This window comes from Gopherus evgoodei, chromosome 8, assembly GCF_007399415.2.
Source record: "Gopherus evgoodei ecotype Sinaloan lineage chromosome 8, rGopEvg1_v1.p, whole genome shotgun sequence".
In the NCBI taxonomy this organism is placed as follows: Eukaryota; Metazoa; Chordata; order Testudines; family Testudinidae; genus Gopherus; species Gopherus evgoodei.
In genome coordinates this window covers 97,177,337-97,204,947 of record NC_044329.1, presented here as the reverse complement: position 1 = coordinate 97,204,947, position 27,611 = coordinate 97,177,337, and the positions used below count along the sequence as shown (strand labels likewise).

The 27,611-nt window shown below is 41.2% G+C and overlaps 1 pseudogene; it reads right to left on the bottom strand.

Moving 5' to 3' along the window:
- The window catches only part of LOC115656786, a 94,499-nt pseudogene that overhangs the window by 44,503 nt on the left and 22,385 nt on the right, over positions 1 to 27,611 (bottom strand).

Here is a 27,611-nt window from a genome sequence, read left to right as displayed (position 1 = left end):
CCTCATCACACTGCAGTAAATGAGAGTAATTGTCAAAAGTAGACTGGGGAAAATGAAAAATGTGTTGTGGGTTGGGAAGGGGGGGGGGGAGAAGGTGATGAAGGAGGAGGAGAAGGAAGGGTAAAATCCTAGCCCAAATTAAATCAGTGGGAGTTTTGCCCTTGACTTCAATGCAGCCAGGATTTTGCCATGTCCTTAAAATGCCCCTACATTCACTCAATCGTATTTAGTCTGTCAAGGCTTTAGCTGAACTCTGGCTCAGGTCACAATTCAATATCGTTACTGTACAAGGAAAAAATATTTTTTTCCTACCAACAACAATTTACTCAAAATGCTAACAATTAGAAAGAAACCATGTTTTCCCTGGCTAGTGCATGCAGTTTTTTCTTAAAGTCATTTTGCGTTCAATGTCACTTAAATAGCTAACCTGGAAAGATGAGGGATTTCATCGTTGACTGGCATGATGTAGATGTAAAGTGTCCCTTGGACTGTGTGCTTGCCATCTGTCAGCTGTATGGTAAAACTATCCTCTAGGCTTTCTGTGTCATCGTGCATGTACACTAGCATCAGTCCTATAGGAAGGCGGGAGGGTGAGGGGAACTGGACAGTGAAAACTTAGAACAGAATACTCAAGTCATCTTCAAATGGACACCAGTCATGGGATTCAAACCCCAATCACTGGGAATCAAAGTACAACTACAAAGCCTGGGACTCAGTCATCTCATGGCCCAATCATGCTCCTGTTGAAATGAGTAGGAATTTTGCCATTCATTTCAGTGGAAGCAGCATCAGCCTTAGGACATGATCCTTTTTACATTAGATTATGGCAACTGAGATCCACTTGGCTGCTCTTGCGGTTATTCCTGTTCGTGCACAGCCAGTGGTGAACAATCTCAGTGGAAGTCCCTCCACCTTATTAGTTCATCACTATCAGAGCTTGACAAGCTTCCGTGGAGACCGTCAGTGAGTTCCGTACCAGAGGTGAAATTATGACAGCTTCTTGAATGTGTTTTCGGGGCCTTTAAAATAGTTTTGGATATCCTGGGCCTGATCCAGCATGTCTTCCACAGCTAGAACTGCCATTAAAGGCAATCTCTCTAGGTACTTGCATAGCCCTCAGCATCATAACATTGAAGTGCTTCACAACCATTATGGATTTTATCGTCCCAACACCTCTGGCAAGGTAGAGAAGTAGTAAGCCATTTTTTTCTCAAAATAAATGAGAACAGATGCACAGGGCAGATTAAGTGAATTGCCCAGGTCACATAGGAAGTCTGTGGTTAGGGTGGGAATCAAGGTCTCCAGAGTCCTAATCTAGCATCCTATCTGCTAGACCATGATTCTACCATTGTTGGGAGAGCTGGCTACAGAAGAAATGTGGGTTCAGGCTCTTCATGGACTGGACTTACCTAAAACTGGGATAGCGATTGTCTTGAAAAGCACCTAACTAAATAAATCAAGAGTTTGTCAAATTCAAAAGGGACTTGAATGCAATGAGAAGGTATTTGAATATGCTGGAATTTTAAAACAGCATTAAAGGAAAGACATTCCTAAAAATAATCAGGTGTTAATTGAATAAATAAAGTTGTCCTGAGCAATTGCAAGAGATACAGCAACAAATATTTTACAAGGTCTTATTCCTTCCATTGCTGATGAAAGTTTTTAAGCAGCACTTTAACCAAGTGCCTCTCTGTTTAATTTAGATTTATCTCCTTGCCACAAAATGTGCTCTGCCAATTCTAATAATTGTTATTCACCAAATGTATCGTGTTTGCTGGGTTAAAATGTTCTGTGCTTGCAGACTCTGATGCCAGTATAGTGCGACTTGCAAAAGAGAGGCCTAAGAAAACAGAACTCAAATTCAATCACATCTGTAAAGGGTTTTTAACTCATTGTATAAAAGCTGAACAAGCTTCTTACTTCTAGGAAACTGTGGACTGTGTTTCGTGAATGGCCCTGGTATATATGGAATGCACAGATAGATTCCCTTCCAGTTTGCAAAATAAGCTTTTTTCTAATAAATCAGGTTCAGGAAGCTAATTTCCTCTAGTCTCATTTTTTTCAAAAACGGAAGCAGCCATTATGTACAAGTTCCTTAAGGGCCATTACACTTCTCTGGAGTGTGCAATCCAAACAGTGTGGAAGATGGATCTAAATGATGTATTCATCTCCTTGAAATCGCTCTGTGGAACATGCATATGTTCAGATGTGCTCCATCTGAGAAAGCTCTAATCTAATGGATTGAAACCCTACATATCCTTAGCTGGGGTCACTGGGCTGGATCCTTAACTGGAGTTAATCAGTATGGCTCCATGATTTCACTGGAATTAACTGAGCAAGGACAGTTTACATCAGCTGAGGATCTGGCCCACCAATGCCCCCACAATATCCTATGATCATTTTTGGTTTAAGTTTCAAAACAAATATTTATGGAAAAAGTACATTTAAATAATAGAAAAGGACCCATTCAGCTTTTCAGACTTTCCTGGGAATAAGAAATTAAGATAACTGATAGTAAACTTTCCAAAAGTTTCAAACGTCTATCTAATATCTGGCTTCAAATGATGAGTATATCAACTTCAAGCAGTCGAATCCATTTGGGGCTATAGGAGTAGTATGCATAAGATTCTAGGAAATGTTCTGTACATTCTTTAATGTAACTATTAAGTTTGCAATGAATAGGGCTTTATTCCCTTATAGTTGCAATCAGTTTAATCTATGCACAAATCTGAGATTTCTTTCTGTCCACTCCAAGGCCTTTCTCTGTGAAAAAGGTTTATATCTCACTTAATTCAATTTACAGAATTTCTGTTGCTAGTTTCTTAAAAATTTAAAGTAGGTCTTTACAAATTTTAAACACACACATTAAACAAATCTCTGTGGTTGGTTTCTCAGCTTAAATCATAATCAAATAGCCCACAGCCCTCTACTGCTTCTCCTCCGCACCCTGCTCTTTTCTCCTCACTTGGCAAGAATAGGACGCAGATGCCTAGCTATGCAACGTACATCTGGTTCTTTAGCAGATTCTAGAGGCAGTTGTATTGGCAGCTTCAGAGATGCCTTTGGGTCCATCACATGGTTAAGCTACAGCCTGAACTGGCAAGTTCTCTTTCACATCATTTCCCTTTGGCTTGGCTTGTGTTGTGGAGGGTATGTACACTTTCATCCACTTAAGAACAAGCTCTTGTGGAAATCTGTACAGTCTGTCTGGAAGCTCTAGTGTGGTTAGAAAAAAACATGGGGAGGGGAGAAAGGAAGGAAGATTTGTGCAGTTATTTCTTATATTTGCAGAAAGCTACCATCCCACTGACCTTCAAGCAAGTCATACATTCTATACAGTACGTACACTATAAATTATCACTATAGTCTCAGTTCTGTTTTCAAAGTGATATCCCCAGCTCATTTTGCACAGACAATATTAAGGAAAGTGCAATTCATCCTCTTTCTTGAGTCTGAAAAGCTTAAGCATATATCGAGCTTGTTGCAATGAACTGTGGTTTCCAGCAGAGGACATCCGCAGCTCATACAACATAAATCTAGTTAGATCAGAGGCAAGCTCTTGAGCTGCGAAGCTGATAAATGAAAATTATTAAGCATTCAGCGCCAAGGAGCTGACCCCAGCCTTTTAAAAGTCTTGTTCAGTAAAGACAAAACATCCTATGAACAGATGACCATATTCCTTCTGAAAGGGCCACAAGAGAGGCTGTAATTAATCCAAGACTCATAACAGTGTGTTAACACTGTGAGACCAAGGAGACCATTTTGTACACGTGCAATCATATATAACACACATAGCCCTGATGCAGCTAAAGTGTACGAACAATAAAAGCCAGTAAAGGAAAAGCCAAAGTTCCATTACTCAGACCTTGCTTGAGTTCAGCCAAGGAAAAGCTGTGAAGCTGTAAGTCTCGATAAAGGACTGCTGAGTCCAGCTCCTTGTACCAGCTGACATCTCTGCCATAGACTCCATTTAATATCAATCCATGAATGGGGGGTGCGGGGCAAAGACAGAGAAACTCATTGCATTATGAGGGACATCGAGATCTTCAGCATTCAAAGTGCCAGGCCCCAGCTCACACGTCACCTTCTGTTATCATGGGGAAGAGGGAGAAGTAAAGGACATTTCAGAGATTTCTGAGACGGAGAAGGAGGAATTTTTAAAGCAGAGTGAAAGATATTGGAGGGTATCAAAGGGCATTTCCCAAGAGATTCCTCTCAAGGTTTACTGTGCTGAGAGAGAGAGATTAAAAATCATATGGGAAACATTGGTTTCCTATTGTCAGTAAAGGCTGATTTCTGGAGACCAGATGCACACAGGTGAGAGTGAGAAAACGCAAGGTTTGGGCAAGTCTCTTAACTGGGACTGACTGAGATAACCTGACAGATCTGCTGCAATTGCAGTGGGCGCCCAGGACAGATGAGAGAGGGAAAAGCAATGGGTCAGACTGCATTGTTTTCCTTAAATAAATTTATGCAGGCTCCTTCCTCCCCACAACTGGAAGCTAGATACTTCACAAGCATGCCCAGATTTGCTTGCACTGCCTTCATCCAGAGAACTCCAGATTTCATCAATGATGAAAAAATCTATCTGCATTATATGAGCTCTCCCTGCCCCTCAATAAATGCACCTTTAAAAAAATACTGTATATATCCCCAGTATACTTTTTTTTTTGCCCTTCAAAAGTAGAGTGTAACACAATATAGAGCTGACATTTTAATTTCAAGTCATGAAAAAGCAAACAAGTGTGCGTAAACAGTTCAGATACCTTCTTACATAGCTCACCATTCTGGGATATTGCTTTGATTCCATTAGTTAACTAGCTTTTGTCATTTAATTGGGAAGAGGAATGTGAACTGATGGTCCCACTCAAAGTGCTGTAGGTCAGTGCCATCAGAGAGGCCCTCACTAAATTAGAAGTGTCATCTGTTTTGATTACAGATTTTATTTGAGTGGAACTGGAGTGTTAGACAAATTCACTTACGAAGCAAATGCTCTCACAAAGGACCATGACAGATCATTTTTTCCCCAGCTGGAATATTGGAGGCAAGCTGCAGCACTACCTACCAAAGTTTGGATTGGTTATATAGGCCTGATCCTGAAATCCTAGCACAGGCCAATGGCATCTTGACATCAATGAGCATTAGAATCACCGTAAACTCAAGGGGATGAGACAAGGCCATCTGTGCAGGTAATGGAAAGATTGGGAGTCAGCAGTGTAAACCTCTGTGAATACCTCATTTCAAAGCCATTTGAATTAGCCAACTCTTAAATCCTTTCTCAGATTGGCTCCTGTTCTCAGTTCCTCCATTCCTGAATTTGGGGGAGAGGAGGGGGCCCATAAAGATAGCTTTAAAGCACCTTTGTGATCCCTGTATTCTGGGGCAGACAGGGCCTGCTCAGCTCCTAGGATAAATTAGAGTAGCCTCCAAGCTGTCCTAGCTTCTGTTCTTGTTCCCATCAGGCCCTAGGAAGCAGATAATAGCCACAGCACAGTGCAATCTGGTCACACCCTGCCCCACGCCTGACATATCCCTATACCAGGGGCTGGGGGCGGGACTGAGAGCAGATCTGGGATACAATCCACACATCAGCCCTAGACAAGACAAGGATGTCCTCTGTAGAGGGTGTAGCTCCCATTTCCGTCACTGTTAGGCTGCCACTACAGCATAAAGGGTTATTTGCGTAACTGCAAATCAGGCCCAATTTCTTCATTTGGCGGTTTTCCCTTCTGAAAAGGCTCATGAAATATTTAATATTTCAATTAAAAAGTCACTCTGAAAAAAAGTTAAATATTCATTTTTCTGCAGTGCTGTGAGCTCAGCACAGCAGCACTGTTCCAGGGCATGAGAACCAGAAGCTGGGACCGGAAACCCAAGGGAAGCTGTTCAGCCTACATTCATTGCCTGAGCTGACTGAAGTGCAAAAAACAAACAGCCAAGTAGATTTTTAAATCCTTACATTTTTAATAATCTCAGGTGTCTCATGAATTTTGTGCTCACAGAGTCCCTTAAGAACTCAGAACTGAATCCTTGGCATTCTCAGTTTATAGAAGGGATACCCAGAGAACATAAGAATGGCCATACTGGATCAGACCAAAGGTCCATCTAGCCCAGTATCCTGTCTTCTGACAGGGCCTGGTGCCAGAGGATTCAGAGGGAATTAACAGAACAGGGCAATTATCAAGTGATCCATCTGCTGTTGTCCAGTTCCAGCTTCTGGAAGTCAGTGCTTTAGGGATGGGGTTGCATCCCTGACCATCTTGGTTAATAGCCATTGATGAACATATCCCCCATGAACTTACCTAAGAGAAGAAAGGCATCAATGCCATGCACCTGAATCAATGGATGGGGGAACTTGATGGGGCCAACAGTGAAAGGGGGGTAGTTCCAGTAGCAAGAGAGGGAGACGTTCACCAAGTGACAGTAGGAAGCTCCTCCCCCCGGGAGTCTCTGGCACCCATTGGCCAGCTGAAGCAGAGGGGTGCTGATTGGCCAGCATTTCTCAGCTCCCAAGATTTAGCCCTGTGCATGGCCATGGGGAGCCTCTTTCAGTTCCATTCCAGCAGCCCACTCTATCCACACAAACTAGGAATGGGAATACAGCCTAACAAATGTTGTGGGTCCAGTCAGTCGCCTGTTTAGGAGGTCAGGAAGGAACATGTTATTGATGGCGAAGCCAAACCTGAGTGGCATTCTGACTGTGTGTGCCAGGTTGAAATGCATCTCGCTGAAATTTAGCCCGGCAGCCCTTCCGTCATTTCGGGAGCCCTCTCAAATGGGGTCACAGGGCAAAGTGCCCCCCCACCCTGCTGCGACTCTGTTTATGCACCAGTATACCACGGTGTTAAGTGCTGTACAAATACAGAACAAAAAGACAGTCCCCTGCCCCAAAAGCTTACGAGTTCTATATCTGTTACTATTGCCTACACTGTTCCATTCAGAGGCCCAGTGCCTTTGTCAAACCATATTCCTGAGTACAAAACATACCTCTTTCTATATAGGGAAAAAAATTAAAACTATGCATCTTAGGTGACCAGTCACAGCTAGCAAACACAGTTTAAACTACATCTATGAAACAGTGACTATTTGCAATTGCTCCTGATCAATCCATAGATTTAGAAGAAAAAAACTTGACAAAAACTGGCAAGATTGAAATAATGAGCAAATTTGAGGAAATCACAATTTGCTTGCAGCTATTCAACAATTCGTGCCTCCTACAGGAATGGTGTCCCTAGCCTCTGCTTGCCAGAAGCTAGGAATGAACAACAGGGGATGTTCTGTTCATTCCCTCTGGGGCACTTGGCATTGGCCACTGTTGCAAGACAGGGTACTAGGCTAGATGGACACTTGGTCTGACCCAGTAGGACCATTTTTATGTTCACTGTACTCTGCCCACTATTCCACACAGATGTCCTTGCATTAATGTACATAATATTATATCTAACAATTTACAAGGTCCAATCCCTGAAAATAATTGTGCTTTGGGATGACACAAAATGTACTGTGATAACACATGGTCATTGCCCCTCTCATTGTTGCTGAAATGTTTTACTGGGGTAGAAGGCATTCTTCAGAATGTGCTATTAGAATGTTAGTATTTCCAAAGGACATAGCTTGTATAGGGGTCAAAGTGTATCAGTTGGTATCCTTTGTATCAGGTACATTTGATAGTTCTCTAGTATTTAAAGTGTTGAATCAACAGACTCCTAGGCATTAGAAAATACAGTGCTGATAAATATATAATTCAAGTAAAGGACATTGTTCAAGTAGCAGCCCCTTCACTAGTTCCATCTCTTCCAGAACATGTAGGCTACTGGTATGTCTACACTGAGGCACTACAGCTGCAGCTGCACCACCATAGTGCTTCAGTATAGTCACTACAGCAGCAGGAGGGGTTCTCCGATGGTGGTAGTTAGTCCACCTCCAGAGAGGCTGTAGCGAAGTTGACAGAAGAATTCTTCCATTGACTCCTAGGGGTTAGGCTGGCATAGCTCAAGGGTGTGGATTTTACACACCCCTGAGAGATGTGGCTATGCCAATGTAAGCTTTCAAGGTAGAGCAGCCCTTAGTTTTAACAGCACTGCCTACTTGAAACACTGATGCTCATGAATGAATTAAGAGGGTTTCAGTTGTTTTATTTATTTATCATTGTTCTGAGTTGGATGAAACCTTGCTATGGGTTGAGCTAAAACCTCATTCAAACTGATTTGTGAACCATTTAAGACAGGGTATGGTTAAGGGGCCATGCCCAAAAGAACTCCTCAGGGAGTCTGCCCAGAAACAAAAACTTTGTGGGCAGAAGGTTCCACTGGGATTGTGACTTGGTGTGAGGGAGGACTGTGCAAGAAGGAAGAGAAATCACACAGAAACTGAGAACAGGCAAGGATAGAGAGAGAGGCAATGGTAAAAAGCAAGCAGCCTCTGAACACAGTGTAGAAAAAGAGAGAATTTTTGGGTCTGTTGGCTAAAGAGATTTGGAGCTGTAAGCTAAAAACTGCTGGTGTTACTTTTGGTTCCTCCTGCGTTTGGAGAAGCAGGACTTTGCACATTTCTTATAAATAAAACCGATTGCATCAAAGAAAATGCCATAAGCCGTCAATTTCAACTTCCTACTGGCACATCCCCAGGGCCTTGAAATTTGACTAGTTGCTCAGGTTGAAAAAGGGCAATATTTGTACTGCTTTGCATAGCTTCATAGGCACATGAAAGGCATGGGCCTCTGTAGCGAAGCGAGACTCAATGGCATGGCACCTCCTGCTGGTTATCCTGGGAATTAGCTCTTGTCCAGCCCAGAGCACCCTCTACAGGCAGGTGTCTCACCTGCCTTAGGGCCCCCATGTCCCTCCCAGACCCCAGTGCCCCTTTTCCTCTGGGTTCTGCCCCCAGCAGTAACCCACAGTCTGGGTCTCCCCTCCTAGGTGAACCCCCAACCCTCTATCCCCACCTTGCCTCAGCGGCTACTGCCAGTCCTCATCTAGTCCCCGCTCACTGGGGCAAACTGCAGTCTGTAAAAGGCCACTCATCATTAGCTAGGGGGGGGTCAGACCAGCTGCCTCTGCCTAACCCCAGGCTGCAGCCTTTGCAACCCCACTACCTATTTTGGCCTTTTAGCAAGGCCCAAGGTCAGGGAATTTACCAGGCTGGAGCTCCCCAGCTCCTCTTGCCTTTCCCCAGCCCTGCTCTGTTCCCTAAGCTCCCAGGCAGCCAGATCCTTCTCCCTCCAAGGCTGGAGAGAGCCTGTCCCAGCTCCTCCCTGAGCTCTTATAACAGGGCTAGGCGTGGCCTGACTGGGGTGTGGCCCCAGCTGTGGCTGCTTCCCCAATCAGCCTGGCCCTTTTTCTAGGAGCAGGGTAACTGCCCCACTACAGCCTCATTTAGAATTAGTCATAATATGCAGATTTCTCAGTCTTCCTTTCCCTCCATTCAGCTTAGACTGGGGGCGGGGGCACTGCAATTTTTTCAAAGTGCAAATACTTCTGGGTAATTTGTCATCAAATACAAGTTTATTTCTTTAAAAAAGGATTCCTCTGACTGATCAGATTCCAAAGTTTATGTTTTATAATACACACATATAGTAATATAGTACATTTCAGGATTTTAAAAGGGAAACAAAATGGTCCATTCTTCTATTTTATGTCCAAACTTATGATGGGGATTCATTTTTGTACTTTTTCCCTTTTAACTTATTCTGTGATTACAGTGCATTGTTCAATTAAGAAAATGATTTCTTACCCTCTCCCCGTGTGATTGCAATATTATGGTTATGTATCCCTTGAAATGCATCAATGATGCATAATATCAACAAGGACTCCAGCTTCCATTTATCTTCAAATATTTCATAATCCACTGCAGAATATTCTCAGCTGCAATTTTTGCTTTCAAGTTTGGCCACCATGTGTGTAGCATTAATTTCTCTGTTCGCACGTAATTCATTCAGGGACTTACACCAGCTGAGAACCACATATGGAGGCCCAGATTTACGGAGCTTTTATTTTGTGTCATGGAAGCCTCAAGAAACAATTTTCTATTTGAATGTTGAACAGTTACAGCGGTCTTGTCATTCACTAGAGACAGTGGATTATAAAGTCGTATTCTGCAATAATGCTACCCAAAAAACCCAAAGATTTAACAATCCAGCTTTATTTTATTTTTAAGACTTTTTTTAAAAATCCCCACTCTCTCTTAATGTTTGTTATTAGATAATATCTACCTCCTTCTTTTACTGGTCCAGTTTCAGAAACAATTTCTGTCCATGTGTGCGCCACCAAAACAACTCTCAGAGCTACATTTAGAAATTATTTTGTGAGAATCTATGTAGGCGTAATTTATTAACAGAGGGAACTGGAATAAGGTACAAGTCACACCAGCTTGGATGCCCTAATATTCACCTCTGAACTTAGCCTTCTCCCTCTGTTTTCCCTCTTTTTTCCTTTGTGACTGACTCCAATGACAAATTCCAAATTCCTTCTCCTCAAAATAGAAATATTGATTCCCCCGCCCTCACCCCATCATCCACCCTCACAGCCACATGCTACTGCATTTGGAATGCAATTTAAAACCGAACAAAACCCATGCAATAATAGGCAATTTGGTAAATGTATGGATCTTAACTAAGTTCAGCCTATAGATTGAGCTATTTGTAAGAACAGTACTCATTCAATTATGCATAATGTGCAATTTGCTATTCAAACTGTAGGATTACTCATTAGATCACATAATATTCAAGCTGGGCAGTTTCTGCTGGAAAATGCTGATTCATTGAAAGTAAAACTTTCCACAGGAACACATCAGGTTTGATTAAGCTTTGAAAGGAAACCTGCCACCTTGCCCACCTGCCCCCTCAGCAGCCCGATGAGTTTATTTAATTTCAGTAAGACTGAAACTTGTCCCACTGCAAGACCATTTTGTTGTTTCCAAAAGGAAATATTGTGAAATTGCACTTCTGCAAACTGGGCCCTACAATCTTTTTTCCATATGAATGTGGAAAAACTTTGATCTCTAGAATGTTTTCCATTCAGCTCTACTAAAATCAAGGTGAAACTAGCTGGGGGATCTAGTGAGGTGGAATGCAACAGCCTAAACTGGAATATGACTACATCACTGGGGTTAACATTTCCATTTTTGTGAAGACATACAAGAGAGGATTCTCTGCAGCTTGAGGTCTTCAAACCACAATTTGAGGACTTCAATAACTCAGACATAGGTTGGGGGGTTGTTACAGGAGTGGATGGGTGAGATTCTGTGGCCTGCATTGTGCAGGAGGTCAGACTAGATTATCATAATGGTCCCTTCTGACCTTAAAGTCTGTGAGATTTTGCATGACCATCAAAGGCAGGGCCGCCCAGGGAAGGGCAAGTGGGGCAATTTGCCCCAGGCCCCGGGTCCCACAGAGGCCCGCACAAGAATATAGTATTCTATAGTATTGCAACTTTTTATGGAAGGGGTCCCTGAAATTGCTTTGTCCCACGCCCGCTGAATCCTCTGGGCAGCCCTGACCAAAGGTCAGGAACTTGCCTGAGGTCTCATCTAAAAGACGGCACCTCCAGTAATACAGATTCCCTTAACACTGTTCATTTAACGTTCACTCTGATAAGAGTGCAACCTACAGAATCACTAAATGGTGTGATGCAAACATTGTGGCTAATAGTTTATCAAGATCCAGAAAGGGACTGGACATTTATATGGATAACAAGAATATCCAGGATTATAATAGTTAACACTAACAACAATTTTAGAATGAATGCCTCTGGGTTTAAGCCAGTTTGACTGTTTTAAAGACCAGGATGAGACCTAAAGTGGGGGACAGTTTATCCAACATATGCCAAATGCAGCATCTGGCGCTGGCCACTGTCAGAAACAAGATACTAGACTAAATGGATCAGAGTCTGAACCAGAATGGCAGTTTGTGTTCTCATTTCTAGTTTCAAATGTCTCTGCTTATTGTTGTTGAAAACAAGGGTGCAGCTCATTCTAATTCCTTCTGGAGTATGGAAAGAAAAGTACAAATCAACATTAGTTATGGCTCATCTCTGTGTTCTTGCAAGTATTAGCTTTAAATCAATAAATATCAGCAACAATCCATTTTTTCTTCCACCCCAAAATAGTTCTATAAACACCATTGCCACAACAAACCATTAAGAACAGGCTATCACACACTTATAAACATTGCAACATACAATAATCCAAGTTACCAAATAAACTACAAGTACTATATACCATAGGGCATCTGGCTTTATTTAGTTTGCTTTATAACTGGTAATAACATGACAGCACAGCTGACATGTGGAAGAGCATGTCGGGCCAACTAGTCAACTTAGCCACAAGCCAGCCTTCAGGACTGCATCCACAAAAGTGAGCATATGCTCATTTTACAGCCACATGCCCAGAGTGTATGCAAACGTAGGGTTCTACATGCAAAACAGGTTCTGAATGCAAAATAGGTGCATACCCAACTTGATACGCCTGTTCTTCGCAATTCCTCTCAAAAATGTTGACATTAACTTTAAAAGGGCAGGGTACAAATTAAAATGGAGAGACCATCAACTGCATCTCTGGAGCAAATCTCATCTACATACCCCATTTACTTAAACAACAAGCTATTTGAGGGAGGAACTTTTTTTGTCATGCGTTTGTGCAATGCCTAGAAAAAACATAGGACTCCTAGGCACTATTGCAATACAAATAATGAACATATGCAGTGAAGTTAGTAATTATTGTGCCTTTGTTCATTATTTTCCTTTTTAATGTGAATTACCATCAATGGGAAAATATGCCCTTGACAGAAAGAAGTGGTGGAAAATTGTGAGAGCAGCCAAGGACCTCTATGGTCTATAGCAGTGGTCCCCAAACTTTTTCACCTACCAGACGAAGGACCATGGCAGCGGTCGAGCATCCATGGAAATGCCTCTGAAATTCGGCAGCAATGCCTCTGGATGACGCCGCTTGTTGGTGGTAAGCGGTGTCATCCAGAGGCGTCACCACCAAAATGCCGCTGAATTTTGGCAGCATTTCAGCGGATGCTCAACTGCCAGCCAGGATGCAGACACATTTAGATGCCCCGCAGGCACCGCACCGCATTGGGGATCCCTGGTCTATAGAGCCAGGGAGTAAGTAATAAAACAAATTACTGCCCTAATCTAATTTGAGTAATGATTTTGGGCCAATGGGGGAAAGAGCCTGACAATTTAATGTGTTAATTGTAGAGATGGACCAAAGTCTGAGACCTGAACATCTGCAATATTTGGGATAATATGGGTCCTCCTACAAATTTCACAGGTGACGCCTATTCTGTAATGGACCAGACTTATATTCAGGATTCAAACACTTTGAACTTTGTGAAAGTCTGGATCAGAACTGTAAAGGCCCATCTCTAGTTAATGGAAAGGTTTAGGGCAGAATTCGAACCACATAGTGAATGTCGGCTTTGGTATTCTGCTCTTCCTACTTGCAGAGAACTCTTATGGTCTCCAATAAGGGATCAGCTCCCAGGAAGACCAGGATATTAGTGTGATGGGTTGGATCACAGAAACCACCTTGGGAACTGCCAACTGATGTACCAAGACTACTTCTGCCCCAGCTTTCCTGCCCTGGCAGCTTGGGACTTCCGTGCCCTGCCTGGTTTGAGCCAGACCCGCAAGCCTGCTGCAAACCCAGACCCAGGTCTGAACCACGTCCCCTAACAGCTGTAGGTTTAATTGAAAGCAGCTTAAGAAGTGTTCCTGTCTTTAGCACTCAGATGCCCAACTCCCAATGGGGTCCAAACCCCAAATAAACCCGTTGTATCCTGTACAAAGCTATACAGGGTAAATTCAAATTGTTCGCCCTCTATAACACTGATAGAAAGATATGCACAGCTGTTTGTGCCCCACTCCCAGGTATTAATACATACTCTGGGTTAATTAATAAGTAAAAAGTGATTTTATTAAGTACAGAAAGTAGGATTTAAGTGGTTCCAAGTAGTAACAGACAGAACAAAGTGAATTACCAAGTAAAATAAAATAAAACACACAAGTCTAAGCCTAATACAGTAAGAAAACTGAATACAGATAAAACCTCACCCTCAGAGGTGTTCCAGTAAGCTTCATTTTGCAGACTAGTCTCCTTCTAGTCTGGGTCCAGCAATCACTCATATCCCCTGTAGTTACTGTCCTTTGTTTCAGTTTTTCTCAGGTCTCCTTGGGGATGGAACCAGCTGAAGACCAAATGGAGGGGTCCCCCATGGGCTTAAATAGACTCTCTCTTGTGGGTGGAGACCCTCTCCTCTATTCCATGCAAAGTTGAGCTCCAAAAAGTCACATGTCCATGGATGACTCACTTTTTACAGGCAGCAGCCATTACCCACATGCTATCTTGAATGTCTCCCAGAAAACTACACATGTGGATTGGAGCCTTCCAAGATCAATTAAGAAACACTTGATGAACAATGGGGCACTTAATTTGCACATTCCTTTCTCAAGAAGCTGGCCAAATGCTTTACTAAGGCTACTTAGAAATCAAGTACACAGCCAATATTCATAACTTTGAATACAAAAGTGATACATGCATACAAATAGATTCAGTAGATTATAACCTTTACAGAGATATGTTACACGGCATATGTAGCATAAAACATATTCCAGTTATGACATATATACATTCTTAAGCATATTTCCATAAATCCTTATGAGGTGTACCCTCACAATTAGCAGAGATTCCCCAATGCACATCTGGGGAGATCAGAGGTTTGTGTTTTTTAACCTTTGGAAAGTAAGATCAAAGTTACCGTTATGTTCCCAAATTGCAGGTCCAGGATTTCATCATTAACTGGATTGATGACAACGTAGAAAGGCATCACTGTGGACTTACGAAGATCATTGCAAACAGGGAGCATGAAACGATTGGCAGTGGGTTCTGAGCATTCATTCTTGGACAGAACATAGTTGATATAACCAGCCCAGAGACTCTGAAGACTGAATGAACCTCTGTACAAAGTAGGTGAGATTAAAAATAAACTAGGGGAAATTTAGACTCAAACTTTGTAGGTCAGACCCATCTCTAAATATTATTGATAAGACCAAATAAGCAACAGTAAGGTCTAGTAGCCTGTGGATTAGTTTCCCAAGGAAGTAGTGGATCATTGAAAATAGTACTAGACAAAGCACTCATGAATACACTGTGAAGAACTGTGTGCTGAACGATGGACAAGATAACAATAGGTTTCTATGATCTGATGCTGTTTAAATAGATAATGATTAGCTAACTAGAAGCCACTTGCTGCACTGTATTTCCTCAAGATGTTCTCTCTCTCACCTACCAATACTCATCATTATATAACCAGTTGTGAAGCATTACCCAATCATCTTTTACCACATTAAACTCCAATAAGCCCCTTTATTATTAGGAATACATCACAAAAAGTCTGTAACTCATTTATATTGATTCCAGCATTATTTTTTTCATAGCAAGGTGAGGGAAGAGTGTCTTTTAGGTAACCATACTGAGAGTTTGTCTCCAAGAAGAAGGTTAGTTCCTCAGAGACTGTGTCCTTATCTGAGGCATTCAGATATTCCAAACTGATACATATTGCAGATCCCTCATCCACTACGAACATGTGTCCTGAGAAAAGACAGGTCAGCATTATTCTAACTATTTGGAACAAGTCGTTTAGTTGCATCAGTTATCGACATCTGGTTAATTGATCAAACCAAAAGATTACCAAGTACCAACAGCTACATGGGCAATTGATTAATACAGGGACTGTCAACCAGAGGAGTAGCTGTTTGTAAGGGGGTGGTGATATTTATTACTATGGGGTTAGCGAGAGAGTTTGTTAGCAAAGGGCAGTCCATAGCTGCTCTGCCCCAGGAGCAGAACAGGGAGAGAATTAGAAGTTTCAAAGGCTCAAATCCCTACCTGGCTCCTCACTTGCTCCAAGACGGAACAATCTGGTACCGGCTCTATACCAATGGCAGGTTACTTCCCCCTTCCAAATGAGACCGCTGGTGCATTAAGGAGCTGGAATTCAGACTCCACCTATTCCTGGCCTACTTGTAGGAAGGGAGGTAGCTCCCCATAGGGCAAGGGCTGTAGCAAGCCCTCTAGAAAAATAGAAAGTAAGAGAAACGGTAGCCAGGAAGTCTTAATAAATTAACTGAAGAGTCATTTTAGATCAGGTCTACTAGGTCTATCATTGTGTTTGTTTTTAAAACTATACTTCTTCTTTGCTATGTACTATAAGGATTTATTTAAACATACATACATATTTTTTAAAAAAGTATTTTCAAAAACCACACACATATGATTTCTGAAAATAAATTCTTTAAAATATATACAAATGAATAGCACAAGCACATAGGGACAAAATCAGAAAGGTTAAGACACAAAATGAGTTACATCTAGCAAGGAACATAAATGACAATAAGAAGAGGTTCTTTAAATACATTAGAAGCAAGAGAAAGACAAAGGAAAGTGTAGGTCCTCTAGTAGGAAGGAGAACTAATGACTGATGACATCTGGAAAGCTGAGTTGTTTAATGCCTACTTTTCTTCAGTCTTCACTGAAAAGCTTAATAGCAAACAGATACTCAACACAAACAATATTAACAACAAGGAGGGAAAAATTCAAGGCAAAATAGGGAAAGAACATGTTAAATAAGATCATTAGATAAGTTAGATATATTCAAGTTGGCAGAGCCTGATGAAATTCATCTTAGGGTACTTAAGGAATTAGCTGAAGCAGTCTTGGATCATAGAGGATGAGTGAGGTCCCAGAGGACTGGAGAAGGGCAAACATAGTTCTTATTAAAACAGGGGAAAAAGAGGACTCGGAATTATAATAGGCCAGTCAGCCTACCTTCGATATCTGGAAAGTTACTGGAACAAATGATTAAACAATCCATTTGTAAGCACCTACAGAATAGAGATATAAGTAATTGCCAACCTGGATTTGTCAAGAAAATCATCATACCAAACCAACCAAATTTCCTTCTTTGATAGGATTACTGGCCTAGTGAAGAAGGGGAAGCAGTAGATGTGATAGATCTTGATTTTGGGAAGACTTTTGACACAGTCCCACATGACAGTTTCATAAACTAGAGAAATGTCATCTAGGTGAAATTACTATAAAGTGGGTGGCACAACTGGTTGAAAGACTGTATACTTAAAAAGTAGTTATCAATGATTAGTTGTCCTGCCAGGGTCAGTCCTGGGTCCAGTACTATTCAATATTATCATTAATAACTTGGATATTGGAGTGGAGAAAAACTGAGCAAGTTTAGTCTTGAGAAAAGAAAATTGAAGGGAGTCCTGATAACAGTCTTCAAATATGTTTAGGGCTGGTATAAAGAGGACAGTGATCAATTGTTCTCCATGTCCACTGAAGGTGGAACATTCAAGCAGTAATGGGCTTAATCTGCAGCAAGGGAGATTTAGGTTTGATATTAGGAAAACTTTTCTAACTATAAAGGTAATTAAGCTCTGGACTAGGCTCCCAGGGAGGTTGTGGAATCCCCATCACTGGAAGTTGTTAAAGAACAGGTTAGATAAACATCTATGCAAGACGGGCTAGTTTTATTGGTCCTGCCTCAGCACAGGGGGCTGGATTGATGATTCTCAAGGTCCCTTCCAGCCTTACATTTCTATGATTCTACAATATATGGGCAAGACCTGACTTTTCTAAGAAACATGGTTTATATTTATGACTGGACACGCCAAGTGGAGTCTTCATGCCAGCTAATGCACGTCTTAGGTGTGTAGTGCCAAGTGCCTCACTAAATCTCCCCAGGATGCATTAATCAACACTACTGCACTGGCTTGTATCTTTGCCCATTTCTAGTTGATGCCAGAGGTTAAATGGTCTTCTGACATTGCTGGCAAAGTCTGAAACCACAAACTTGAAGCAATGTGCACAGTTCAGTGTGCCAGTTAGTGTCGATATTATTATGGGACTGAGGTCTGAATTGACTCCCCACTTGGTTCCTCTGAACCCTTCTCCTCCAGCCAATCTAGCTAGGCATTCGTAGCACGCCTATCACTGTAGTATCCAGTGTGCCTCTAATTCCCCACTGCTACGACTCTGCCCTTTTGGAAGATCCTACAGGAGTGCTGATTTCTCATCTCAGATTGCATCACCACATACAGGTCCACCATCAGAGTAGGATCACAGTAGGATTGTATAGTATTCTATACTAACATTCAAGTCTAAACTTATTTTCAGGCACTGTAACTAGTTTATTTGGGCATAAGCTTTCATGGGCTAAAACCCACTTCATCAGATTTTAGTCCATGAAAGCTTATGCCCAAATAAATATGTTAGTCTCTAATGTGCCACAAGGACTCCTCATTCTTTTTGCTGGTACAGACTAACACGGCTACCACTCTGAAACCTGAAACCCTACTCAGAGTAGGACCACAGCCCTCACCACCTCAGGGAAGCATCAGAGCACAAAAAATTTGAACAGAGCTGAAGCTCAGCACAGAGGCGGAGCTGCACATGACATAGCCAGAGATGGGATTTTGGAACTTAGTGAGGGGGCAGGATAGAGCTGAAAGCAAGTGAGAGGTTGCAGAAAGGAAAAAGGGAGCATGGCAATGGATACAAACTAGTGTTTTTGAAACTGAATAAGTAACCAGAAGTCCCAATGAAGCCACAGAGAATTGACGGTACTCAGCACTTCTCAGGCTCTAAGGACTTGTACCCTGTAAAATAGTTGAAGAAGGACTCAACAAGAATTTTTAAAGGGGATGGTAAAGTGTGATGTGCATCTGTATATGTGGGGGAGGTTGGGAGAAACACCAGTGTAAAGAAACAAACATCAAAGCAAATCTTCCCTATTTTGCTGGCATCCAGCAGTGGTTATTCACAGATTTAACTGACATCCTTTTCAACATGTCATCATCATAGAGAAGTCCCTGCCGCTTCTCCAGAACTGAAAGCCAACAACTCATAAATACCATGGGCCTGATTCTCAGATGTTTGCATTAGAATAAAACTCCATTGATTTCAGCAGAGTTACATTGGCAAACAACTGAAGGAATGCAATGGAGAATCAGGAGAGAGAAGCTTAGACAAGCTTTTTCATGGCTGAACTTTTCTCGTATTTGATGGTGGTCCAAAAGGTAAAAACTCCTTTTGGAAAGTTTGATTAGCATAATTTCAGGTATTTTTGTGCTCCACAAACATGAAAAATAATTTCCCCCCTTAAATTTGTGCTTGCATAACTCAAAATAAGCCAAAGCTAGAAACAGGGAAATGGAAAAAAAGAAAAAAAAAAGTCATATGAAGAAAAGTTCAGTGGTCCAAATTTTGATCTCAGGTAGGGTGGTGACACACAGGAAAATCAAGAGAACTCTATAAAAATTAATCTCTTTACAAAAAAGAAATCCATAAAATTTAGTTTTAAAAACTGATAATCTTAAATTTTGTAAAGTATTGGAGGGGTAGCCGTGTTAGTCTGGATCTGTAAAAGATGCATCCGACGAAGTGGGTATTCACCCACGAAAACTCATGCTCTAATACGTCTGTTAGTCTATAAGGTGCCAGAGGACTCTTTGCTGCTTAAATTTTGTAGAATTTTTCCAGAAGGAGTAATTTCAATTACCTGTGTATTATAATATGCAATTCAATGGTATAAGTAAATGCTGCAATAGAAATCTTAAACTTTCTGAATTTCCTGATCTTTGTTTGCTCGCTATCTCAACCTTGTTGTTGCAGTGAGGTTAGTTTTATATTTAGTATCATTATCTAGTTTGTACTAGATCTGGGGAAAAAATGGTAACATTGTGGCTTGATCCCCTGCCCCCTCTTCAAAACAAAAAAAACAAAAACAAAAACAAAAACACTGATGAAAAAATTCTAACCAACTCTAATTTACACTTTTATCATGTCCTCCATCCAAAGTTCTCAAAGCCTCCTATAAACAGAAATAAATTAGACCCTGCTCCAGAAGTGCATTTAAGCACATTTAACTATAAGCATGTGAGTAATCCCTCTGGGATCTGCTCAGATGCTTAAAGTTAAGCACGTGCTTACATGCTTTGCTGGACTGAGCTCTTAAACCTCTGTAAGTGAAGTAATTTGTATACCTATTTTATAAAAAGAAACAGAGCCACAGAGATTTTAAGGTCAACATTTTCAGAAATGTCCACTAATTTTGGTTTCTTCCTTATGTCAGTTAAAGGCACCTACCACCTGATTTTCAGAAGCGCTGAGCACCACTGACTTCTCCAGCTCTACTCACTAGACTATGCTCCTTTCTCCCATGAGAGGAGTATGATTCTTGCATTAACTGATTCCCGGGTTAACAGTGAGAATAGCATTTAATTTCTCCATTAAATGGGTCAGCCAAGTTGAATTACTAAGCCAAGAGGTGCCTGGGTTTCATTACCAAATGCAACCAAAGAAATGAATAATAATTTAAAAAACAAAAAAAGGAATTAAAATAATGTGACGAATTAAGGAGTTCTAAAATGTCATGCTGCTGAAATACTTCTGCTAAAAGTGTGCCTGCACAGATGGAGCGGAGCACTGTCACCAGTGACCTTGTTCACTCTTCCGCACCAACTCCATTTTTTCAAGTTTCTTCCTCCTACTGGAGCTACGGACCTTCCATCCTCAGAGGTATTGTGACTTGCCAGCACACATCATTGAAAGGAATGTCTTTAAGCACTCATTTGAAAACAAAACAAAAAAAAGAGAGACAGGAGAATGATTTCCCGGGCAAGTGAGCAGAATAACCACCATTGCACAGCATAACATTGCAGCACTAAACGTATATCACCCCTGTTATAACTGGAGATTGTCAGTAATCATTACCAGAGATCTAGGCTATGAAAGTGTAGTAGTTAATTACCTGCTCTTATCTGATGGTTTTAAAGGATCCACTGCAGAGGGATCTTTTTATATGTGCTTTCTGTCAGTGGGAATGGGATTATACAGGAGTCAGAATTGACATCGGTAATTTCTGATGAACTCTAGTCTACAGATGGACCTGACTCAAAGAGCACAGGGTCTCAAAAGCCTTGCAAAGTTTCAAATCCAGACATAGATTTTTGAATTCATCTCTACATCTATTCTCATTCAGGCTTTCTGACTTCTAACCTGTCCTACTCTATTCTCTTCACGCATGTTTTCCAAATGGAGAAGTCATTTAAGACTAGACTGTACTTAACCTGTTCAGATGGGGTGAAGGGGAAGAGTTAGTCTTCTCCAATTTTGTGTGACCATGCAGAGGATACATACAGTACCTATCACTGAGCTCCCTCTGTGTAGAAGGACCCTGATACCGTAATGCTGACAGCCATGCTAGAAATCCACTGGGAGCAAGGACAGACAGGGCAAGCACATGCTGCAAGCTACTAAAAAGTTTTAGAAGCAGTTGTTACTATATGCTTTCCTCCAGGGTCTGCTGCAGGTCTAGTTCCTGCTCCTGGGACAGTGACTGCAAGTTACCACCTCTACATTCTCTGCTAGTGCACAGTGGCTTGAAGACATAGGGCACAATTCTGCCCTAAATCCAAATTCTGCTCAGAATAGTGGGTTGGAGTCCTACTTCTGTGCACCTGGCCCTGGCATCTGTTAGAGCAGCCTTGAGGTGGCTCTAAATTACTCAGATAGCATGACAGAGCACCACACTCCTACCTCACTGGGGTAGTGATTGGTACAGGAGCCAGCTTCAGCAGCTTTACACCAGCAGCATGTTCCTCTCCACAAATAGGAATTCTCCACTGCCCAGCTACAGCCAGAATCCAGCCCTTTCATATCACCTGAGCAGCAGAGGCCACAAGCTACAATATTGTCCACAATTTAATCCTCAGTGTTCTGTATTTCACTTTGGAGCTGAAATGCTATTTTTTAATCATGTTGAAATGCTACTGTTAAACAGTAGGGCAAATAATAAAATTGGGCCTGATCCTGCAGACCTTATTCAGGCAAACTCCCATTGTCTTGAGCACAAGTTTTCCCTAAAGATGGCAGTATCTGGCCTATTGTAATTAACTTGAAAAAGCAGACACCTAATGCCTGTTGTGTATAGGGTTTTTTGTTGCCTTTAGAATGTTTAATATTTTGAGAAGTAAACTAGAAAGACTTAGCCAAATTAAGTATTTTCTCTAAACTGTCGGTGTTATTTGCACTGGCAACGTGAATGAGATAAATTGGATTAGATGCTGTCTATATTCAAATCCTAATTGTGAAGGATCCAAATTTTTGAGCACTGCGTGGAGGCAAACCAAAAAGAAAATACTACATTGTCTGCAAAGCAGCAGATAGCTCAGTTTACCAATTAATCAAACGGTTTTGGTAGCATGACTGATCTCTGAACAGAAGCATTCCATGTCTATTGGGTCCTGTGCAATGAGGTTTATGACAGCACAGCTCTCCATCCTGTGTCATGAAAAACTATACAACCTGGAGTACAGCATGGCACTTCCAAGCTTTGGGTGTGTATTTTGGTGTCATTACAGTAACTCCAAACCAGACTAAGGTAAGAAATCTATCTTCTGAATTATAATCTGGAAAAAATTATAGTCCGGTAGTTCAAACTGAATACATTGAAATGTGAAATGGTTAGTAAACATACCCAGATGAATGGTGGGACGTTGGTTGGTGATGGGGAGGACTGTGATGTTCAGATCACAGACTGGGAGAGTGTGTGAAGAGATAACGGTGGAGAGAGAGCTTTATTAAAACAACAACTATCCACTGTACCAGCCTCTCCATCTGAGACAATGAGGGTCAAGTTGTCGTCACAAAGGCTATGTCCTATTTCACCTCCTAGAAAGAAACAAAGAATAGAGATACTGAAATCACACTCACAGGAAAGCATACAAGAAGAGCAAAAAAGATCATCTGATCTTTCCTTGAAAAACAATAAATCAATCAAGTATCTTCAAAGGCCGAGGACTTTGGATCAAAAAAACAAAGGAACTTGTGTGTATTTGGAAATGTTTTAGATTTGGCTGTCAAATAAAATTCAGTCTCATAACAGCCATTGAATTTAAAAGACCAGCCCAACAAACTCCTAAGTAGTGCCATTTAATGCTCTCCCACATAGCAAACCTGTAAGCTATATTACTGGAAAGTTAATACTAGAATCACATGTGAAATAGTGCACAGTATTATCCCTTTCATAGCGTCGTCAGTGTGAGGCACTCAAAGCTCTTTGCATACTTTAATGAACTAAACATCACAACAAGCCTGTCAGGTAAGGAAGTCCTGTCTTATTTCCATTTTACAAATGGAAGAACAGAGTCAAAGAGTTTAAGGCTTAAGCTTTCAATATCATCAGCTAGTTTTTCTCTGACTTTCAGAGATGTTGAGCACTCACAGTTCTGACTGAAGTGAAGTTGTGGGTGCTCATAATCTCTCAGTCAGGACATAAGGGTCTCGTGTTGAACCCCTGCCCCCCCAAAATGGATGCACTCAAAATTAGTAGATACTTAAAAAAATAGGTCTAAGGTCACACAGGAAGTCTGTGACAAAGCCAGGAACATACCTCACATGTCTGGTTTCTCAGTCATGGTCTAGAGCCGCAAGAAAACAAATGGAGTCAGGAATGTCTAAAATATAACAGGTACTAGAACTGGTTAAAAAAATGTGTTCTCACTGTGTCCCTTCACAAGATTTTAACAGATGCCCTCCAAAATTCTTTTCATCTAACTTTCCACAGAAATGTTCGGATTTGTGGCAGAAATTCCAATACTGAAAAAGGTATCCAAAAATTGAAATAGTTCAGTGTTTTGACAAAAAAAACAAACACTAAATTTTCTACTGACCACACATGCTTCTTTAATAAAAATGTCATTTGGTCAGAAACCTAATTTTCTGTTTACAATCAGTTTCAACAGAAAATTTTTAACTGCCCTACACAACACAGTCCACTGTGAGGAGGCTGGAAATCTGATCATCTAACCCTGTGCAGTGCACAAATCCTTTTAATAATAAAAATCTTCTGTTTAGTACAACAGGCAATAAGTGCCACGTGTAGAAAGCATCATAAGGGGAAAAAAATTATTGCCCATCCTTGAAAAAAAAAATTGTATGTACCATACTGTACTAAAATAATGCAGTATATAAGCAGAATTCATTTCTCTAGACTGGGTGGGCTTTATTAACTAACAGGTTACAGCTTTTCATTTCAGATAGGCCAATATTCTTAAAAACAGCTGTATCCTTAAGAAAACAAAAAAGCTAAAAAAAATCCCAACAACTAAGGGATCTCATAGAAGACAGTGGCTACGTCTTCACTACCCGCCATATCGGTGGGTAGCAATCGATTGCTCAGGGATCAATATATCGCGTCTCATCTAGACTTGATATATTGATCCCCAAACACGCTTATATCAATTCCAGAACTCCACCAACCCGAACAGAGTTGCAGAGTCGACATGGGGAGCCGCGGACATCGATCCCGTGCCATGAGGACAGTGAGTAATTCGATCTTAGATACTTTGACTTCAGCTACGTTATTCACGTAGCAAAAGTTGCGTATCTGCGATCGATTTTCCCCCGTAGTGTAGACCAGCCCTCTGGTCAGAAAATTCAAGACAACACAAAAGACTCCTACTTCCATAAAGGGTTGCTGCAGCTGATCTCAATGGAGACATATTATTTAACAATCACTAGAACATATCTACTGACAAAACAGTATCCACCAAGATGAGCATACAGAATGCTAGTGTGCAAACTGGCAATATTTCGAGTGTCCATTCTGCCCTTAGGATGAATAGCAGGGTTCTTGGGGAAAAGAGCAGAGCAACAGAGAAAGCAGTCTCCCATCGCAAAGGCTGCTACAGTCACAGGGTGGGGGAGGAGGGAAAGCAGGTGATTTTGAACTTGAAAGAAAGATGAATGTATTGAAGTAGTTCTCTTCTCCAGGCTGATGGCATGAACAATAATCTGCAGTGCTTGAAATCTGTACAACAGGAGCATTCTTGCTGCAGTGCAGGAGGAATTGAATGATAATGTATGTGGACATAAAAGCAAAAAAAAAAACCCAGTGAGAAACAAGGATTTTTTCCTACAGTAATTAAAGTATTTTAAAAGACAGTCTTTTGATGTTCTTTATTGCATCCAAAACTGCACAAGAAAGGGGGTTGGCAGAGACTTCTTCTAATACTCATTAGTATATACAAAGACAGTTTTAAAGTAAAATCAGAAAAGGTGCAGGAGAGAATTTCACTGAACATTTAACATTCTAAATATTGGTTTAACTCAAAACAGCAAAGAGAAGGACAACTCAGGCAGCTATTCCACCCTTAACTCATCCTGTAGTGCCCAGGTAACTCAGTGCAAATGGCACAGGGCAGGTCTAGGGCTCAACGAACTGTCTCAAATCACCCACATTAGCAGATGATTAAATGTTTGTTTCAGACACCTATGAGATACCTGCGTCAAGCTGTGGTGATGGTATGTCTCTACACAAACATGCACTGAAGTCAAGGTGAAAGACCATAGCACAATCTGGCCTTAAAATAGGAGTCCAAGAGGGCAATCTGAAACTAACCAAAATCCAATCAAACTAGCTGGAAACAGCCAAATCTTCTTTGACAACAGGCTCCAGCCTCAAGCCTGTTTTAATCACAGAGTTATAGACCTCTTGATAAGAAGGCTTATAATAAAAAACAAATAGAAACAGACCATAATACAATAATCCATAGTTGTGATGGTATTTAGTAATAAAAAAATAAAGAGATAGTGCTTACTAAGGAACAAGCAAACTGTGAAAATCAAAATTGTATATTACCAGTATGTACGTAAGTGATCAATCTCTGAGTGACATCCAGCTGGGAGAATTTATCCACCATGAATCCTCTCTTTTGAATCACTCCATGCACTGGAGGATGAGCAATCATCTACGTCAATTTTGTGTCATCGCTATCAGCATCTGTTGCATAAAGGTATTCTGTAGTGATAACGTGTCCTCCCTCCAGACATTCCAGTCTTGATTTTAATCCTGCCTGTAGCTCTGGGGTCTTATCATTAACTGGTATAATCTTGAAAGAATGAGAAGAGGAGGGAGAGGAGAGAGATTTTCATTTATAGTTCAAAATCCAAAAAGCAGTATTGGCCTAGATTTTATTCTAACAACCACCTTATTTCCTCTATCACTCATATGGGGGAGCTCATCTAACAAGAAAGTAATAAACTGTTGCCTCTCAAATATATTTATGTAGCACATTTCACACTCTGGGAAGGTTATTTGATTCATAACGGTTATCAGCTGCTGTTTATCATAATTGTTACGGTCAAATGTTTAGCATCTGAGTCTGTCTTTGGGAACTGGTATCGATCAGTAACTTTGGACATCGGTGGTGCTGGTGGATTTGTTCCCAACCAACTACAGATGTAATGAATTCTGGGTAGCTTCCCCAGTTAGCCCACGTCCAGACTAACCCGCGGCATCGGCGGGTTAAAATCGATTGCTCGGGGATCGATATATCGCATCTAGTCTGGACGTGATGTATCAAACCCCGAGCGCGCTTACATCGATTCCGGAACTCCATCAACCCGAATGGAGTTCCGGAATCGACACGGAGAGCTGCGGACATCGATGCTGCGCCATCCAGACGGGTGAGTACCTCGATTTTAGAAATTCAACTTCAGCTACGTTATTCACGTAGCTGAAGTTGCGTATCTAAAATCGATTTTAATACCCTAGTCTGGACGTGGCCTTAGATGAAATCCTACAAAATGTGTTCCAATTAGAGTGCAAATAAAAAAAATAAATATTTTCTTTAGAAAGTAACTTCAAGATGTTTTTGGTGATGAGCTATTATGTAAATATCTCATTTCTATCAGCATCCTGAATAGCAAACTCAGTGCAGAGGCGGTTACAAACATTATTTCACGTTATGGAGCAATTGGTTGAGATGCAATAGTTAAGAGTCAGCCTACACTTCCATTTTAAGACTTATTTTCTACCTTCCTTTTCCTTCAACACTTTAGCCTTTATTGAAGGATGAGGTAGGGACCAGGGAAGAGAATTTAGGGGAGGAGGTAGCAAGAGGTTTGGGTTGCTTATACATTTTATCTCAGTTCTGAATTCCTGGGTTCCCAACATTTGTTTTTTCTTTTAAACTACAATGTTGTCATTTGTTTTATTCACTCTGATATATATTCTCACAGCCTTAACTCCATCTTCATCTACGTCTGGGCATCTAGCTTCTCAGATAAAATATTACACTTTAACATTACTTATGGAACTTTGAGTTATATTTCAGACCTACAGCCGTTCAAAAAAATGTCCATCAACATTATTCAACAGAAAATGGGTTTTTCAGCTGAATAAAGTTTTTCATGAAAGGATCTGCTTTCCACAGAAAAATTTTGATTTTTCATTGGTGGAGCTGGTGTGGGGGAAGAATGCCCAAAAACCTAAATATTTTAATTTGGCTGTGCTGCCATGGTGACTCATGTGAGTTGCAGTTTGGTTAACTTTTATCCCTATTCTCCTCTGTGGGCAGGGTTCCTTGGCCAAATTACATCTCCCATGGTGCACTCCCCCACTATGGTGGGCCTTCTCTCCAAAAGGGGAATCCATGGTGCATTGTGGGATATGTAGTCCAACCAGGGAGCCTGGCCTATAAAGGAGAATGCAAGCATGAGACACATGATCTACAAGTCCCCATAAGGCT